At 41.3% G+C, this 19,244-nt stretch overlaps 1 long non-coding RNA gene across 2 annotated transcripts in view; it reads right to left on the reverse strand.

Annotated features, from left to right (window-relative positions):
• The window catches only part of LOC111725596, an 18,204-nt gene extending 15,399 nt beyond the window's left edge, over positions 1-2,805 (reverse strand). Inside the window, exons 1-2 of one of the 2 annotated variants that reach the window (XR_002773627.1) lie at positions 1,931-2,805; positions 1,590-1,672 (exon numbers count right to left, since the gene is read on the reverse strand). This is a non-coding gene — a long non-coding RNA (uncharacterized LOC111725596). Of the gene's footprint in view, positions 1-1,589 lie in introns of both variants that reach the window. The other variant, XR_002773626.1, reaches the window with a different exon arrangement.
• Positions 2,806-19,244: the final 16,439 nt, after the last annotated feature.

A 19,244-nucleotide genomic window follows, 5' to 3' on the forward strand; every position in this document is an offset into this window, starting at 1 on the left:
GGCCATGCACCTGTCTTCATCAGAGAAGTTTCTGTTCAAGTCTCTTGCCCACATAGAAATGGGGTTATTTATTCTTTTATTATTGATTAGTTTGAGTTCTCTGTAGATTCTAGTTATCAGACCTTTGTCAGAAGCATAACATGAAAAAATCTTCTCCCATTCTGAAGGTTGTCTGTTTGCTTTACTTACTGTACTCTTGGCTGTGCAAAAGCTTTTTAGTTTGATCAGATCCCAGTTTTTGGTGTTGCTTCAGTTGCCCAGGGGGTCCTCCTCATAAAATATTCTCCCAGGCCAATTTCTTCAAGTGTTTTCCCTGTACTGTCTTCTAATATTTTTATAGTTTCATGTCTTAAGTTTAAATCTTTTATCTAGTGAGAATCAATTTTTGTTAATGGTGAAAGGTGGGGGTCCAGTTTCAGTCTTCTATAGGTCGCCAGCACCATTTGTTAAATAGGGAGTCTTTCCCCCACTGAATATTTTTGATAGGCTTGTCAAAGATCAAATTATGATAAGTACCTGGGTTCATCTCTTGGTTCTCTATTCTGTTCCATAAATCTACCACTCTGTTTTTGTGCCCAAAGTAGCCTGTTGACACACGACTATTTATCTGTATCTGTATCTATCTGTTCCTCACTGTGCTGGACACATGTAGCAAGTACCCAGTAAAATATTAGCTTCTTCCTTTCTTTGTCATAATTCAGAAAACTAGGAGATGAAAGTTGGAAAGAGAAAAGCCAAAGTGTGCCTACAAAGTGTCTGAATTATAGAAAAAAATCTATTTTTTACTTCTCAAATATTTATTGTCTATGATTTGCTGTGTATGATTTTAGATACTATCAAGAATTAATTAGACTGAAATACTTCCTACATCTCTGGAGGATACAGTCTAAGGATATCCTAAGAAATAATTTTAGAACAATTTTTTAAAGCACTTTAAAGTATAGTAGCACCTCCATAGTTGATAACCTCCCTACATTGACCCCTTAAGTTAACCTAATTTTTGTAGACTGGACACACACCATATCTATGTATCAATACAGTAGGCCTAGTTCCTTATGTTGACCACCTCTGTATGTTGACTAGTTTGTTACAGTCCCTTATCTTGCATGGTCAGCTACAGAGGTTCTGCTGTATATTCTGAAAACAAATTTTCATTGTGGTTTTGAGAAGTGGCTGGGCCTGCCCTTTTCTGACCTGTATACAGTGCCTTGAAGAATACCCACAACTGAACTTTGACTCCACAAACTTTGGGCTGAAAAAGCTATTTAATGAGGCAACATTCTTAGTTTGTTGTAGGGGATCCCAGTATCATAGAGCCAGGATTGGACTTCGGACTTTATCACCTACCAGCTGGGTGATCTTAGCCTCTGTTCATGTCTCTGAACTGGAGGTTGCAGTAACAACACCTGCTTCCTGGCTTCCCATAAGGATTAGTGAGATATCCATAGAAATTGCTTTGCTGACACTGAGTTTGGTAAATAGTTATGGGCTCAACAAAGCATAGTTAAAGGTGCCTTTTAACTTCCAGAAAATTCTAAAGCTAATCCCTCCCCATTAGATAATAATGTTTTTTAATGAAAGACACTTACTTTATAGAAAGTGAATCAATTTCTTCGTAGAGAAGCTTTATTTCAATTTTTGGCTTTGCACACTCCTTCCACAGGCCAGCACACTGAGAGGTGCAAAACATTTAATCAGTCCCCTTCTATGTGCCAGCCACAGTGTTACATAGATTACAAGTATAACCCCATGGATTCCTCTCATCCAATATCACCCATCCTCCTTATTAGTTAAGTAAATGAAATGCCAGAGAAGTTAAGTGACTGCCCACCGTCATTCAACTTGTCAGTATCATTGCCAGAACTTGGAATTGTACTTTAAGTGCAGGACTCCATATATACTTTACTGCCCTGTGGGAGATACTCCTCACCCCTTCAAAAGCAGCTGGCATTTGCCTTAACTGGTTCTGTTTAGGATATGGGGTCCTTCCCAGCAGTGTGCATGCAGCAGAACTTGGCTCCTGGTCACATCCAAGAAGAACCTTGTCCAGAGAACTTGTTAGGAATTAGGTGATTCCATAGGGGAGGGTGTGGTTAGGTAGAACAGAGAAGAAAACAATCTCATTCCTCTGTGGAGAGACAATCAATTAGGAACAACAAACCTATGTTTGAGAGGTATATATGAAATCACCTCTCATTCCTGTGGAATGACTTGGCATGTGGCTAACCTTGTTCCAGTCCTGCATCCTTCTGTTTTGACTTAAAGGACAGCGGAGAGGTAATGTTGCCTAACAGATAGAAGCCTGTGCTTTGGAGAAAGAAAGATCCATCTATATGGTCTCTGCCTCCCTTTCCTTATTTGTAAAATAGGAATGATAATAGCAATGCTTATTTCTCAGTTTTTATTCTTTGTTTGTTTATTAGAATTGGAAGAAGTAATGCATGAAAAGCACACTGCACCATGCTTGAATACAGACTCCAATCCAAAATGTTCTCCTACACCATTCCAGAGATCCCCAATGCATCTGACCGTAAAAGAGAATTTTGGGGGTTAATTTTTCCAAATGAGCTATAACTTGCCCACTCACAGTGAACATGGGTGAATGGCAGAGGTTAATCAAATAATTCACTACTGAGAATATAACTATAGGCTGGGCATGGTGGCTCATGCCTGTAATCCTAGCACTCTAGTGGCCAAGGAGAGAGGATCCTTTGACCTTAGGAGAGAAAAACTTGAGCAAGAGCAAGAACCCATCTCTAATGTTTCTGAAAACAGAAACATTAGCTGGGTGTTGTGGCAGCACCTGTAGTCCCAGCTACTCAGGAGGCTCAAGCAGGAGGATCACTTAAACCTAGGAGTCTGAGGTTTCAGTGAGCTAGGCTGAGGTTATGGCACTCTTGTCAGGGCAGCTGAGTAAAACTCTGTCTCAAACGAAGAAACAAATGAACAAACACTTCAAAGACAATAAAAAAATAGCTCTTACAAAAAGAATACAGAACATTCGCTTTAAGTATAATATGTTGGTCTTCAAGTATTTTGAAGTGAGATATACTATGTATTATCTTCCATAGGATTAATCTCCTGACAGTCACCCCCTATAAACCCTGGAAAACATATAATAAACAATATCAGAATCTATTAGTGAGCAACCAAAGCAGGAAGAAATTAGAGGGAGTCTGCATGTGGTAGAAATGAGTGCATTAAATGAGGTTTTTAAAATTAATTTTTATTAAATAATAACTGTATACATTTATGGTTATAATGTGATGATTTGAAATACATGTGGAATGCTTAAATCAAACTGATTAACATAACCATCACCTCACTTATTTTTGTGGTAAGACATTTATAATATACTCTTAGTTGTTTTGAAATGTACCCTTTGTGTTGTGCACATTAGGTGAGATCCCACCAAATATCCTCTCTCTACTCACCCTCCCCCCTCCCTCCCCTTTTCTTCCTCTCCCTTCCTTATTTCTGGACTAGATTTGTGTTTTATTATTCGTATGAATGTGTAAGTGATTATATGTTAGTTTCATAATAGTACTGAGTACACTGGATACTTTTATTTCCATTCTTGAGATACCTTACTAAGAAGAATATGTTCCAGCTCCATCCGGATAAACATAAAGATGTAAAGTCTCCATCTTTTTATGGCTGCATAGTATTTCATGGTATACATATACCACAATTTGTTAATCCATTCATGGGTTGATGGGCATTTGGGCTGCTTCCATGACTTGGCAATTATGAATTGGCTGCAATAAACATTCTGGTGCAAATGTCTTTGTAGTAAAATGATTTCCATCCTCCACCAGTTTTATGAAAAAAATTCAAAAGAGAGTCAGAAAGGTGGAACCCAAAATTGTGTGCATAAATTCCACCTAAATTTCTGGCCGACCCCTGAAATACATAGAATTCAGGCAGCCTCAGGCCAAAAGAACTGATCAGTTTGAAATTAGAGTGTGGACAAGTTAATTGCCTGCTAAAATAAATAAGTAAACAAAATAACACTTTAGAAAAACAAACCAAAATCTAGAATCTCTATATATTAGCAGCAAAGTTCAACATAAAATTAAAAATTACCAGACACACAAAGAAACAGGAAAACATGACCCATTTTTAATAGAAATAGGGCATCAATAGAGAAAATTAATTACCCAGATGTTGAAATTAGTAGACAAATATTTTAATAACTGTGCTATAGCTGTTATGATTATGCTTGAGGACTAAAAATATGTTAGAAAGATACAAGTAAAAAATTTTGTGAGGAAATAGATTTTTAATTGAGATTATTTAACTGAACAAATCTTTTACCTGGAATTAAAAATGAATTGAGTGGCTTTTATAGCATACTGAAGATAACCAAAGAAAGTTAGTGAACTTGAAATTAGAACAGAAGAAATTAGCAGTCTGATAACAGAGAGAAAAATATTGAAAAAAATGAATGGAGCGCTAGTGAATTGCAGAAAATATATATAATTGAAGTCCCAGACGGAGGCAGAAAAAAAATGAGTAAGAAATAATGGTCAAACATTTTCCAGATTTCAGTAAAAGATATAAATTTGCACTTAAGAATGCAAGAAAATCCAAAACAGGAGAAATACAAAATAGAACAATAAGTTTATCATAATCAAACTTTCTACAACCCAAAATAAAGAGAAAATAGTCCAAGTGAACAAAAGAAGATAATATTATACACACAAGGGAACAAAGGTTCAAATTAGCACTGACTTCTCATCAGAAACAAGGAAGTGAGGGTGTGACATCAGCAAATCAGCAGATTAGATAGTCCCCTGCTCATATCTCCCAATAGCAACAATGATCTCTTAGCTATCCGCAGACAAAAGTGCCTTTGTGTGAGCCTCAGGATTCCAGGAGGAGTTTGTGACACTCCAGGGGAGCTCAAGACCTTGGAGGGCTGTTTTGGGAGGGCACCCAGGTGGTAAACTTGTTGACTGCCATCTTAGCTCCAGACCTGGAAATGGCCCCACCCCCCTGCATGCTGTTGGATTACTGGGCTCCAGAACTGTGAGACAATAAATTCTGTTGTATGCGCCGGACGCAGTGACTCATGCCTGTTATCCCAGCATTTGGGAGGCTGAGGTGGGTGAATTGCCTGAGTTCACAGGTCTGAGACCAGCCTGAGCCAGAGTGAGACCCAGTCTCTAAAAAATAGCTGGGTATTGTGGTGGATGCCTGTAGTCCCAGCTATAGGCTAGGAGGCTGTGGCAAGAGAATCACTTAAACCCAAGAGTTTGAGGTTGCCATGAGCTATAATGCTATGGCACTCTATTAAGGGTGACAAAGTGAGACTTTGTCTCTAAAAAATAAATTAATTAATTAATAAATTCTGTTGTTTGAGCCACCTGTTGTATTACTTTGTTATGGCAGCCCTAAGCTGAAGGGCTCCGATTTGATTTGGCTCTGATTTGGCTCTGTCCTGCTGCCAGAACCATCTGCTAAGGGTGCTAGTAGGAGTCACACATATTAGGGCATCAGCAGACAGGCCCATGGAGCCCTGTCTCCACTCTGGAATCTGAAATTCCCCTCCTTCTCAGCTCTACCCTACCTTAGCTACAATATACAATCCATCCTGCTTGCATAAGAACCCAAGGGAAGACAAGCCCATCTTAGTGCCTAGGGCAGGCTGTCAGATCTCAGTTCCAAAGTAGATACTGAAAGGGCCTTGAATTTTGGCTCCAGTTCCTCTCAATTTCAGCCCAAGAACAATCTTACCTGGATAGAGAACTGCTGGGTAACTTGCTTTTCTGTGCCACTGGTGTTATAGGACCCATGAGTCCATCTGCCTGTCACCCAAGCCAATCAACAGAGAAGCATATGAGAGAGCAACAATTCTACTTTTATTTATAGAAAGGACAGCCATTTTGGTGAACAGCAAGGATATCTCCACAAAGGGCTGTCCTCTTGTTCCCATTCTTACTTTTATATCCTCACAGTAAAGCAAATATCAGCAAAGTTATTCCTCATCATAGTATACATTAAACAGATTCCTCCTCATAGGTTACAGGATTATACAATATCATCCTATCTTAAAGTGGTTATATTTTCAAAGCATTCTTATTCTAGATTAAATTTATAGTCAGTCAGTACTCTAGGTCTGGAGTTGAGAAGGGGAAGAAAGGGGCTGTAGATATCAGTATTAGAGCTATCAGAGGAGCAAGGTGTATTGTTGCTCCACAGAGGCCACATAAACTAGATGCCCTACAGCTGACCTAGTCTTGGCAGAACACCCAGTAACCTTCCAAGAACATGGGAGGTTGGCAAGTTGTTGTCACAAGGCCCTGTGCCCAGCCTCTGGAGACATTGACTTAACACAAGAGTTCTTGGAGTGTCCAGCCTCCTAATTTTACCCATAAGAGATGGCCTTGTATATGAATAAACAACTCCAAATGAGAGCACACAATCTTACCTAGCACCACCAGGGCTGTCCAACAGCACCAAATATGTAATGATTATTTAGGAAAACAGTGGCTGCCATCACTGGGATGTGCATGCCAATCACAGTTGCACAGCAAATCCTAAAATGGTCCTGAATTTCAGCCCCCAACCCTTCTCCACTATTGTCTAAGAGCAATTTTGCTCAATCAAGGACCAACTGGAAGACATGCTCACCTGAGTCCCTGGGGGCATGCCTGCCAAGCTTAGTCCCACAACAGATCCTGAAACAGCCCTCAATCTCAGCTCCAGCTTTACTCAGTTGCACACTGAGAGCAAGGCTGCCTGTCCAGGGACCCACTGGGAGACATGCCTTAACACCAGAGATAGGCTATAGATTCTGAAGAAACCCAGCACCTTGGTTCCAGACCCTCTGATCTTTGGACTGGTGTGGTACTGCCTATCCAAGGACTTACACTACTGAGTCCAAGTGATCCAGCAAGAGCCTTCCCAGGGACCTAAAGGAAATTACACCCATCTGCAAACCAGGTAATAGCCTTGCTGTCTGTGTACTCTGAAATAGATCCTAACACTAGCCCTTTGGAACAAGGTTCTGGAGACAATCTAGTCCACCCAATGATCAGGCAGGACCCATGCCTGCCACAATGGGTAGTAGGTTTGCTCACTGGGCACTACGCTGTTGGCTAAGCAGCAGCCATGTGGCCTAGTTTCAAAAGCATTGGCTTCTGGTTCGAGAAGCATTGGCCTGTGGTTCAAGGGGCAATGCCAATTTTCTAGACTTAACAGATGACTTCAGCCTGCCCAAACCAGCTTGTAAGAACTCAAAGAAGTCTTTGCTTTTTCAAATGCATGAACACCAATGCAAGGCTACACAAATAACAAAAAATCAGACAAACATGACACCACCAAAGAAAACTAATAAAGCTTCAGCAACTTACCACAAAAGATTGGAGATCCATCAATTCATCTTGAAGAAGCTTAGTGAAATACAAGAAAACACATATAGACAACAAAATGAAATTAAGGAAATACTACATAAAAGCTTTTCTTCTAAGAGTAAGAATAAGAATGCCCAATTTCACCACTTCTATTCAACTTAGTGCTGGAGGTCCTAGCCAGAGCAATTAGGCCAATGAAAACAATAAAAGGCATCTACTTTAGGAAGGAGGAAGTAAAATTATCTCTATTTGCAAATTACCTGGTGTTGTATATAGAAAACCCTGATGACTCCACCAAAAAACTGTTAGAACTAGTAATCAATTCAGTAAATTTGCAGAATACAAAATCAACATACAAAAATTAGTTGTCTTTTTATACTCTAACAATGAGCCATCTGAAAAAGAAACCAAGAAGACAATTCCATTTACAATAGAGAAAAAAAAAAAAGCATTTAGGAATAAATTTAACCAAGGAGGTGAAAGACCTGTACATTGCAAACTCTAAAACACAATGAAATAAAGAAGCAGCAAATAAATGGAAAGATATCCTGTGTTCATGGATTGGAAAAATTAATACTGTCAAAATGTCCACGCTACCCAAAGCAGTCTACAGACTCAATGCAATCCTTATCAAAATTCCAATGGCATTTTTTACAGAAATGGAAAGAAATAATTCTAAAATTTATATGAACCCATAAAAGACCCCTTTGTGACCTTGAGCAAAAATAGCAAAGCTGGAGGCATCACAGAAGAATTATCATCATCAAACTAATTAACACATCTATCACCCCACATAGTTGCCATATGTGTGTGTGTGTGTGTTGAGAACATTTAAGATCTACCCTTAGCAATTTTCAAGTATGTAATACATTATTATTAACTACAGTCACCATGCTATATAGTAGATCTCCAGAAAGTATTCATCCTGTTTAACTGAAACTATGTCCTCTTTGACAAACATCTCTCTATGCCCCCTCTCTCTATGCACTGCTCCTCTGCCCGCGATTACCAGTGCTGTAGTCTGGTTCTACAAGGTGGTGGCAAGGTTGATTCCCTTTAAGGGCTTGCAGGGAGGATCTGTTGCAGATCTTTCTCCTTGGTTTGTAGGTGGCTGTCTTCATGTTTATAGGGTGTTTTTGTACACGTGCATCTCTGCATCCAAATTTCCTCTTTTCATAAGTGCACCACTCATACCAGATTAAGTTCTACCTTAATGACTTCACTTTAACACAGCTACCTCTGTAAATACCCTATTTCCAAAAAGATTGCATTCTGAGGTACTAGGAGGGGACACCGTCAATCTGTAACACATATCTGTGGTAACACATATCATATGTCTGTCTCTATCTTTTCTTATCTTTTTCCTGTTCTTTATTCTCTGGTCATTTTGAGGTGAGGCCACTATTTTCCAGGTCCTACTATACACCAGCCTCTCTTTTCAGGGGTTTCCTGCTGGAACACTCTTAATCCTCATAGGGTAGATCATTCCTATCACTCCTATCTTCCAGAACACCAATCCCTGGCCACCCTACCTAAGATTAGCTCTCTGCTCCTGCAAGCTATCAAGTTTTTTTCTGTTTAACTTTCTTTGCTGCACTTACTTTCTTTTTTAATTTGTCCACTTGCTAATATAGGTGTCCCTTTAAATAAGGTTCATAGGGCAGGAACTGGACTCTTTTTTATGGCTGTGTCCCACCACTCACAACAGAGCCTGGGGCTTAGCAGGTGTTTGGTGGATACACAGATGGCTGCAAAGTCTTTGGAAACCCTCCCATTGAAAGGTACAGGCTATTTCCAGCTACTCATCCTTGAATTACAGCTAGCCTGTGACTGCTTTTCTCCAACAGAAAGCCATAGATATAGCTGTGCTGAACTAGGCCTAGACTTTAAGAAGACTGGAACCTTCTGCTCATGAGTTCTGAGCCCTCATAACAGAAGCCTGACTACCTTACTGGAGAAGTCACACGAGGGGTCTGCAAGTCCCACGGTGATGGGGAGGACCCCGTCTCCCCATAATTCTTCCAAGGCATCCAGCATATGTGTGACGCAGTCTTGAAACCTCTAGCACAGCCCAGGTACCAGCTAAGAGCCACCAAGGATTCAAGTTGATGCCACATGAGGCTGAAAGATTCTCATTCCAGCCAAGTGCAGACTCTTGACTCACAAAATTATGAGATAAAATAAAAGAATAGTTGTTTAAAACTACTTTGTTCAGGAGTAGTTTGTTGTGCCGCCATTGATAACTGTAACCATGTTCAACTAGTCCACATAAGAATACGGCAACATACACAGAGTAATTGTTACTATCTACATAAGGGAAACTGAGGCTCACAGAAGGCGCGTGGCTCTAGTCTTGTGCAAGTAAGTGGCAGAGTAAGTTCAAGAGCCTGGCCTGGTGGGCTCTGGAGCCTGAGCTCTTAACCACAGAGGAACAAATCTCCTGAGCTCACATCTGCTTTCATTCTCTGATTCCAGAGGATGCTTTGTCCAGCCAGAGATGACCACAGCACAACTCTCTGGAAGGAGAAGCAGGTAAAGCAGGAGCGATGAGAGGCCTTGTTTCTGTGGAAATGCACCTAAATATCTCTGTTCCAAGTTCAGCACACTTTAGGGAATGTTGCCTTCAGTAATGATGCTAAATAAGAGACTACAGATCAGATAAGCCTGGAACAGCCAGGCTTTGCCTGTGGGAGCAAACAGTCCTTGTTGACAACTCAGTTCATAGAGTAAATATTGGATTGAGCCAGAGAAGTTTGCCCCAGATAGCAAGAAGGCAGGCAGAAATCCAGCATTCCAGTCTCTGCTAATAATAACTGTGAAGAATTTGTCAATTTCTGCCTGTAATTTAGGGAGCGGGACTAGATTAGAGTTTCTCAGTATCACCACTAGTCACATTTATGGCACAATGATCTTCTGGTGTGGGGGGTGTTGCAAGATGTTTAATAGCATCTATCTACTAGATGCAATTAGCACCTGCCCCAGTTGTGACAACATAAACTATTCTGTAGACACTGTGTTGATGGTCCCCAGGGGTCAATCTTCTCCAGCTAAAAGCCACTGGATTAGACAATCTTCTTGGTTCTGAGATGTATTAGTCCCAGTTTCCTGATCTACAGAAGAAGAATTTTAAAAATACCTTTTTGGGCTGGCCTTGTAAAATGACACAGAGAACTGAACGAATACATAGCTTAAAAAGATGAAGATTAGAAACAACAGGCTGTATTATGACTGTGGGTGTCTTGGAGGATCTGGAGTCAAGTTCTAGATCTGCCACCTACTAGCTCCTGGGACCCACTACCTCTCTCGGCTTCAGCATGAACAAACTTAAATGAATGAGTAATAAACGGAGATTGATTATATGAGAAAAGGGCCTGACATGTAACAGAGGCTCAATAAACCTTAGTGCTTATTATTCTATTTAGGAAAACACCTAAAATTGGAATTGTTTGAAAACCCTGGAAATATCCACCGTTGTTCTTCCTACTCAGCTCTAAGTTTCTTTAAAATTGGAGTCTCATCCTGGGGTTCTCCAGAGCACAGAGCCAAAGGCAGAGGCCTGGCTGGCATTATTCTATGAAGGAGTATGATCTTGGGGAGCAGGAATGAGACATAAGGCAGTAAAACAGGGAGAAGGAGAGAGCTGGCCACTGCTAGGTGTGAGTGGATGGTTTGATGTCGCAGAACCACCCTCCAAAAAGCTATCAGCTACATGTCTGCAAGAGAAAAGGGGAGTCATCTGGTTATTGGCTTTCACTTCCCGTTAGTCAAAGTTTCGCCCATTGAAGAAGTACCTCCCCTGTACATCCAGGTGGCGCAAGCGTGGTAGTAAGTGGAAACCTGTGGCATTTCGTGCCTCAGTCTCAGCAGGAATACCCATGGGCAGGTGGCAGGAGGTGTGAGGAGAGGCAGCATCAGGGCTGCTCAGACACACTGGGGCTGGCTGCTGGGGCAAACTTAGAACAGGGCTTCTCAACATTGGCACTACTGACTTTTGGGCCAGGTAATTATCTATTCCTGGCAGTTTTCCTGTGATGGTAGGGTGCTTAGCAGCACATCTGCCCTCTCTCTGAGTCATGGCAATAAAAAATGTCTCTAGCTATTTCCAAATGTCATGAGACTAGGTGGAAGCAAATGAGCCCCAGCTTAGAACCCTTCATCTAGAACAGGAGGCAGATGAGGCCAGAGGATCTGAAGTGTGCATAGAGGTGTCCACTGCAGGCAGAGCAGCCTCTTGTCCTCCCTGGTCCCTCTACACCTTGCAGAAGCACAGGTGCTTGTTCACCTCCTGTGCATGTTGAACAAACACATGCATTTTTTTCAAGAGGCTTCTCTCAAGTTTGCTAGTCTCATTAACTCTACTACTTCCCTCCCCACAAATGTACATGACTGTAAAGACTATCTCATGCACCCTGCAGGAAACTACACCCGGTCTGGGAAGTACAACTGAAATATGTCCATGATGCACCAGACTGTAGGTGCACTGGATTCAGGGACCGGCTCTCCACACACCAGCCTTATGGCCAAGTCAAATTCCAATCTCAGCAGAACAACAAATGCCCACCTGACAAACATGGTCACTGCTAACCCTAATGGTGCCTTGGTGAGGATTTCAACAAGGCACTCCCTTCCAGAAGGATGCATTTCTACAAGGCATATCCTGTACAGCCCTGGGTGACAGTCTCTATGAGAAAAATTATGAATAGATCAAAAGTAAAAGAATTGATTGTTGTGAATATTAATTACAAATGTCAAGTATCTTACAGATCATTTTCGCTGGCTTGGGGCAAACATGAAGGAAACTAGATAGTAAACCTAAAAGACACATCCTTTTCCCTAAATCAGTACAGGCAAGATGAGATAAGGAGTAGAGCTTCTTTCTGTGACTCTGAATGACCCAACATATTCATAGCATCATAGCTGTCTACAGAGCAAGTCCCCAAAGCGGTAAGCATGGTGGTAGAATTGTGTTGAAAATCAGCCAAAACAAACTAACAAAAATCCTTAAAAGTACACGAATCCAGTTTTTTCAGGTTGGGAAACAATAATTGGTCTATGTATTCTACCCCAGAAATACTCTATTCCTCAAAACAGGAAAAAAAATTGCAACTGCTCACTAATTCTTACTTGCTTGATTTTGTATACATCATTTATCCCATCCCATCCTATCTATATGCTGCTTATTTATCTTAATCATTGTCTGCTTCCCCTCTATCCCCACACCAAGGAGTAAATATGCACCGCATGGGGTAAGAAACTTTCTTTTTAAACTGCATTCTCAATTCATAGAACTAGTAATCTCCTAGCAGATGGTTGTTGAGTAAATGAAAGCAAGGCTTTGGGCACCACCTTGTGGAGATAGCAGCTATTACCTGTAAGCAACTGGGCTTTTTTCTTTTTGCACCTGTCTTGGTTAGGTGTGTGCTGGGATCTTGAAAGAGGGGTGAGAGTAGCAACCAGGACACACTAGCCACACTGATCGGATTTGGCTCTGCCCCAAAAGCTTAATATTTGCCCATCACCATCGCTAGAAGAAAATGGGTAATTTGGAAACCAGCTAGATCACTGAAAACAAGAGACCCCACGGTGACAGGGAGTTCACACATGCTGAAGCAGCTCAGAGTATTGGGGGAAAGGTTCCACTTTCAGAAAATAAGGAGGTTTGAGCTGAGATCTGCCTTAGTGCCATTTGACTATACTACTTCTAGGTAAGCCCCAGAGCCCCTCAGAAGCAGCTCACTGTCTGGATTATCCTGTACCCCATTCTGTGTGCCAGGTGCCCCAAGTCTGCCACCAGAGCCCATCTGGGAGGTTAATGTCCCAGCCCACAGGGAAGACCAGACCCTGGATGCCAGGACAGAATTGGGCTTCTAGGGAAATGTTGGCTGAAATGCTGATCGGTGGGCACAGGTTAGAACTGTAGCAGTAGAGGTTCTGGACACTTTTCCTGCTCCATCCAGACTGCTGGCAGAGATGACGAAAAAGCCTGGGAGACAGATAGTTCTCTCTTGTAATGGAAGCCAGAGGTAGCTCCAACATGGAGCTAACTGTAGCCACCTAAGTAAGGAGGGAGAAGACCAACAAAGCTCTCCACAGTCTGGTGCTCCCCAGATATCACTGGAAGGATTCACAAAAAGCTAGCATTATTTTCCTCCAGGGAGAACTGTGACAGTGGTGGGGATGGGTTTTTAAAATTGGAAACACTTTAATAGCTTCTGGAGCATCTTTCAGTATTATCTGTTATCAATTTGTAAAGGCAAATAAAAGGACAAGAGAAAACAACAAAGATTCTTTAAGGATGTTGCTGTCACCTCTCTAGGACATTTTCTGCATTACAAGTTTCAAGTTTGGGTATCGCATTCCCCACAAATTCTTCTGCTTAGCTTGCTATGATTTCTGTGAAACTATTCTTTATAAAATCATTACAAAGCCATAAGGTAGGAACTGTGGTAGAGACCTGAACTCTGCAAAGATATAGGCACAGTTAGAAAGATATATAACCAGCCATTATTCCATAGCTTCTTTCTCTATAACTGCTTGCCACTCAAGAGTCACATCGCTGATGGTTCACAAAGATTCTTTGCTTTAATTTCTCTCATGGAGAAATAGCTCTTGTGAAACCTAAGAATGGTCTCAGAGATGTCTTCCAGACTCTGCATTCTGATCCAATAGGTCAGTGGCCAAGGAATCACTCAGCTGGTCTTGTGACCTGAGAACTGTCTCAGTAGAAGATAGTTTCTGCTTCCTGACTCTATGAGTTAATCCCCAGTCCATCAATAGACCTAATTCCATAGCCGTTTGTCTGCCAAGCTACTTTTAAAAACCCTGGCCCCAAATTCATGGAGAGATGGATTTAAGAAATTCCTCCTACCTCCACATCCTTACATGGTGCTGTGTGATATTAAACTCTTTATCCACTGTAAACACCACTGTCTCAGTGTATTGGCTTCCTGTTGAGCAGTGGGCAATGAACCTGGTCAGGCAGAAGCATCTAGACACCTCATCCCCCAAAATCAGCTGTGGGATGGGTTCTTCACCCAGCCCCAAGGATCTCTGTTTCTCTTATTCCCGGACCCACTTCTGTTTCAAGTGGTCAGTCCCTGGATTGATGCAGCAGATGGAAGGGCACCCAAGAGCTGGTAGGAAAAAATGACCAAGTCTTAAGTCATCAAAAAGCTGGTTTCATTTCTGTCTGTGAGTACCCTGCTCTCCTGACCAAACCTCCCTTCTCAGCCCATTTCTCCCCTCCACATCCCCTTCTGCAGGCAGACAGCCTCTCTTGGTGAACTGACCAAAAGTAACTAAATTGAAGCAAGAGGTTATTTCTGTTCATAGTCCACACAGCCGGCTTGCAGTGCCCAGTGGAATGCCAAGGCAGCTGTATTCTGTTGTCTAACCCCTGCCCCTCAGACACTCACCCTTCTTGAGTTGTTTACTTGAACCCTGCTAGGTGCTTCCACAGGGACTGTGTACTTGAATCTCTACTGCATTCCTGTGGTGATGTTGGATCTCTCCCATTTCCTGGGTAAGGTAAATGGCTCAGAGTAGGAGAGGGTTGAAGTAACAGAATTAGAACTCAAACTCATAGACTTCAATTCTAATGGTTAGATACTTGCCCCACTGATCCTTGGCTACTTCCTTTTGGGTAAGATGATACTTACTATTTTCTCTGCTTGCTAAGTTTTCCCTGTGGCTCCATCCTTCACTTCTCTTCCTATTCACATGTTTCTCCAACTTCAGTAATCCGTAAACTCACCCGTGATTTACTTTTTGTTGTCCATGGTATAACCATACACTATTACCTCTCTTCCTGCTTACTCACTAAGTTTTCACATCACTTCCTTTAAAATATTTTAGTGGAAAAATATACTAATGGAAATAAAACTCTGAATCCTTATTATAATAAAAAAAAGTTTTATGTGCCACAAATAGTTGAAACTAAAGGTGAATATGATGAAAACACAAATATGAGGTTATTGTATCCCACTGAGCGTAGCTGCCTGACACTATTTGAGACCAGTCTTGTTCTCTTTTTGTGAAAGGGGAGACTGAGGTTTTATCAGTTATTTCTAAATATGATAACACTGCATAACAAACAACTCTCAAATCTCAATGGCTTACACCAACTCATTCACTTCTCTCTCACAAGTCTGCAGGTTGTCTGGCAGAGGCTCTGCTTTAAGCTACAGGTCAGGTTTAAGTCTTACCTGCAAGGTTTAAGCCTGAAAATGCAAAGCTTTCATTTTTGAGAGCTCTGATTCAGCAAGGTGCACTCCCCTCATGAAGACCAGACAGCAGATACACCACTCATCAAGTCAACAACGTAACCATGTTTAAAGACTCTGCTTGCATTATACCCCCTAATGCTCCAGTGGCCAAAACAAGCTAGGCCTAAGCCCAACCTTAAGGGAACAGAGAACTATTTTCCTCCTTTGGTTGGGGTGTGGAGCAAGTAGAGAGTGAATACCTGCTGAATAACAAGTAATTCTTTACCACAAAGGAGAGGAAGACATAGAAGTAGCAAAATGAAACTTGGCAACTGACTAAATTGAAGAGGATTGGATGAATCATAATTCATGTCCTGGTAGGTAGCTCATTGCCATTCTGAACAAAGTCAGGATCCTTTTAGCAAATAATGTGCAGGTGATCATGGTGATGGTTGGGGGATGGGGGAAAGGAGAGTTTGGGACAGGTATTTAAGTTCCTCCTTCACAAGTCATTTCCCTGATTCTGTATTTTTTCTTTTGCCTCTTCCCCTCCCCATTCATGATTTTTTAAAAGGTGGACTACATTCACTGTTCCTAGTCCTTTCCATTTCTCACTGATAAACCCATAACTATCAGCTTTCTACCCCCCAATCAACCAATTGAACTGTTTTTTCCTTCTTTTGTTAACGCTAATGTTCTTGCTGCCAAAGGCAATAGATCTTTCTTAGTTCTCACTCATGGCTGTGCTTGGCAATGCTGACAATTCTTGAATTGTTCTCAGCCATCTCTCTGTTATCATCCCTGCCTATCCTGATTCTTTGCTCAATCTATATAGTGTCCATAGGATCCTCTTCCTCTCTCTACCTTGTAAATAGGATTGTTCTCCCAAGACCCACCCTTAGCTAACAGTTCTGCCCATTCCATATGCACTCTTTGACCATCTCATTCTCTCCCTATGTATAAATAATTCCCTAAAACATATTTAAAACCTTGACTTCTATCCAATTTCAAACTAAACACTTAACTAATTACTACGTAAGTTTAATAAACACTTAACTAATTACTATGTAAGTTTAATAAATGTTAGTTTTACACTGATACACTAAGTCAGTCACAAATGAGCCAGTGCCCCTGTCTCAGAACCTGTTCAACCCAGACAGCCTTAAATGGCAGACCCAAGTTTATATAATCAACACCTAGACATCATTTTTCAGTGTCCCCTTTGTCTTTACCCCATCTCTCATGTTTAGTCATCAAATCTCCAGTTATAGGAAGAAGAAATTCTCCTTCTAAGAATTTCTCAAATTCCCTTTAAGATAATCACCATCCAACCACCAGGGTAATCATTTCAAAATGCATAGTCGACTGAGTTCATTACTGTCATTAAAATACTTCATGACCCATCAAAAGTCCAAACTCTTTATCATGTGAAAACATGACCACTGCCTCTGTCATTCTACAAGTTGAGCCCGATACTGAGATCGAATGTAAATAAAGGACTTCCTTTCTCCAGGGGACTAAAGTATAAGTTCCCTGGCTATTCTTGGCACTACTAATCAATTCTGCAAAACACAGCAAAGGTTGGTAGTAGAAAGAATGGAGGATTCCAGGCACAGAAATTCAATAGCCTGTCTCTTGTAAACAAATCTCTTGGTTGAAAAGGGTGCATCTTTCTGGTTGGGAAGCAACTTTTGGAAGTTCTTGTCAATCCTGAGCTACCTAGAAAGCTAGAAGCCTGCCAAGGCTTCTTGCATTAGAGTCTTTGCATTCACTTTATTCTCTTCTTGAAATATTCTCTCTGTGATTCTGTGTATTCTGGCACCTGTGTATCTTCTAGGTCTAGCCCTTAACCACTGACACACATATGTCTCCAAGCTTGAGTCTGTCTTCAACTCTTATCCCAGCCATCTTTTGTCCTACCAAAGAAGATCACGGGGCAGCTCCTAGAGAGGAAAAGCAAGTAAATGAGGGAAGCAGGAGAATAGAGAGGTTTTCTTACTTTGGAAATTTACCCAAACATCAGCGCTCAAAGCTTAGCTTTGAGAAAAGCTTAAAGCTTAAAGAAAGTTTAAGCTTTCTTTAGGAAAGTTTACCTTTGGTAGTGATACCAAACAGGAGATGATAAGATGAGCTAACTGAGGAACAGCCAGGTCTTGCCTGCAGGGACAAATGCCTCTTTTTGACAACAGGTATTTAAGGAAACACTGGATTGAGCCAGAGATGTTTACCCAGGATTGGGAAGCCAGGAAGGCAGAAACTTCGCATTCCAGTCTCTGTTCAGCCAATAATCATTGTGAAGACCTTGGACCATTCCAGTCTGTTAACTGAGGATGTTGGACATCAGAGCTTCTCAATGTCACCACTCGTCATACTACAGGCCGGATAACTGTGGACTGCCCAGTGCCTTGCAGGATGGTTAGTGGCATCTACCCACTAGATGTGAATAGCACCTACCCTCAGTAATGATAACCTGAATGGTCACCAGACACTGTGAGCGTCTTACCACATGCAAAATTCTCCCAAGTGAGATTCACAGGACTAGAAGATCCCTTCAGTTCTGAAACTTATTAGTCACAGAGTGTTTTTTGTTGTTATCTGTACAGAATTTTAAAAACATCTTTTTGGTTCACCTTATAACAGAATGATGAGAATCAAATGAATAAGTGGCTTAGCAAAATATAAAAGATCACAGAAGATAGCTAGCATTATGATTATGGATGTCTTTGAGAGGAAGGTGGTTTCAAATTCCAATTTTGCCACCTATTAGCTCTTGGAACCCAGGACCAAGCTACATGACCTCTCTGGCCTTCCAAGTATACAAACCTAAACTGATTAGTAATAAAATGACATTATATATGAAAAGTGCCTGGTATATAACAAAGGCCCAGGAAATCTTGTCCTTATTCTCTTATTTGGGAAAATATCTGAAACCAGCATTGTATGAAAATCTTAGAAATACTACAAGTAGCCAAGGCAAAGTCCAACCTTAGTAAAAAAAAAAAAATGACAAAAATATTTAAGGAGAGTTTGTTGGTCTCCTTAAAATGCTTTGCCGACTCATCATTACTCTCTAGGTAAAGTCCAAACTCTCTATTACGTGATACAATGACCACCACGTCCCCTGTCATTTTACAAGTTGAACCTGATGCTGAGGTAAGATTCAATGTCAATGACATGACTCTCCTTCTCCAGGGCACTAATGTAGAAGTTTTCCTTCCATCTGCAGATGCTAGCAGCAAGTCTGGGACACTGGATGTCGGCAACACATACACAGATGCCTTTTCCTGGTTGGACTCTGAGGAGCTTCCAGAGCTGATGATTGACCAGGGAAGTTAAGAACATATCACACTGGGTCACAGAGCTCATCAATCATTATCTCTTGAGGCTGAGGAGTTATTGGGTTATGTCACCTCCTTTATCTTAAAAGATTTTATTGGAATGAAGTTCATCTAATATTCTGAAGGTTTGCTAAAGCATTGGCTCTTATGTCCCATGGTGTTAAAGTATATTGTCTTCCCTGCCCAGCGGAGGAAGCCTGGTCTCTTGTGTATGGGGGAAATGATGTGGGAGCACAGCAACAACTCCTGTGTGAGAAGGGCTGTCACATGTTGTTTCATCTCCTGAAGGCTGGACTGCATTGTCACCTGCAGTGACACAGAGGACACAGAGCCTAGATTGCTGG

The sequence above is a fragment of the Otolemur garnettii genome, unplaced genomic scaffold, assembly GCF_000181295.1.
Source record: "Otolemur garnettii isolate 467f Iridium unplaced genomic scaffold, OtoGar3 scaffold00044, whole genome shotgun sequence".
Classification (NCBI taxonomy): domain Eukaryota; kingdom Metazoa; phylum Chordata; class Mammalia; order Primates; family Galagidae; genus Otolemur; species Otolemur garnettii.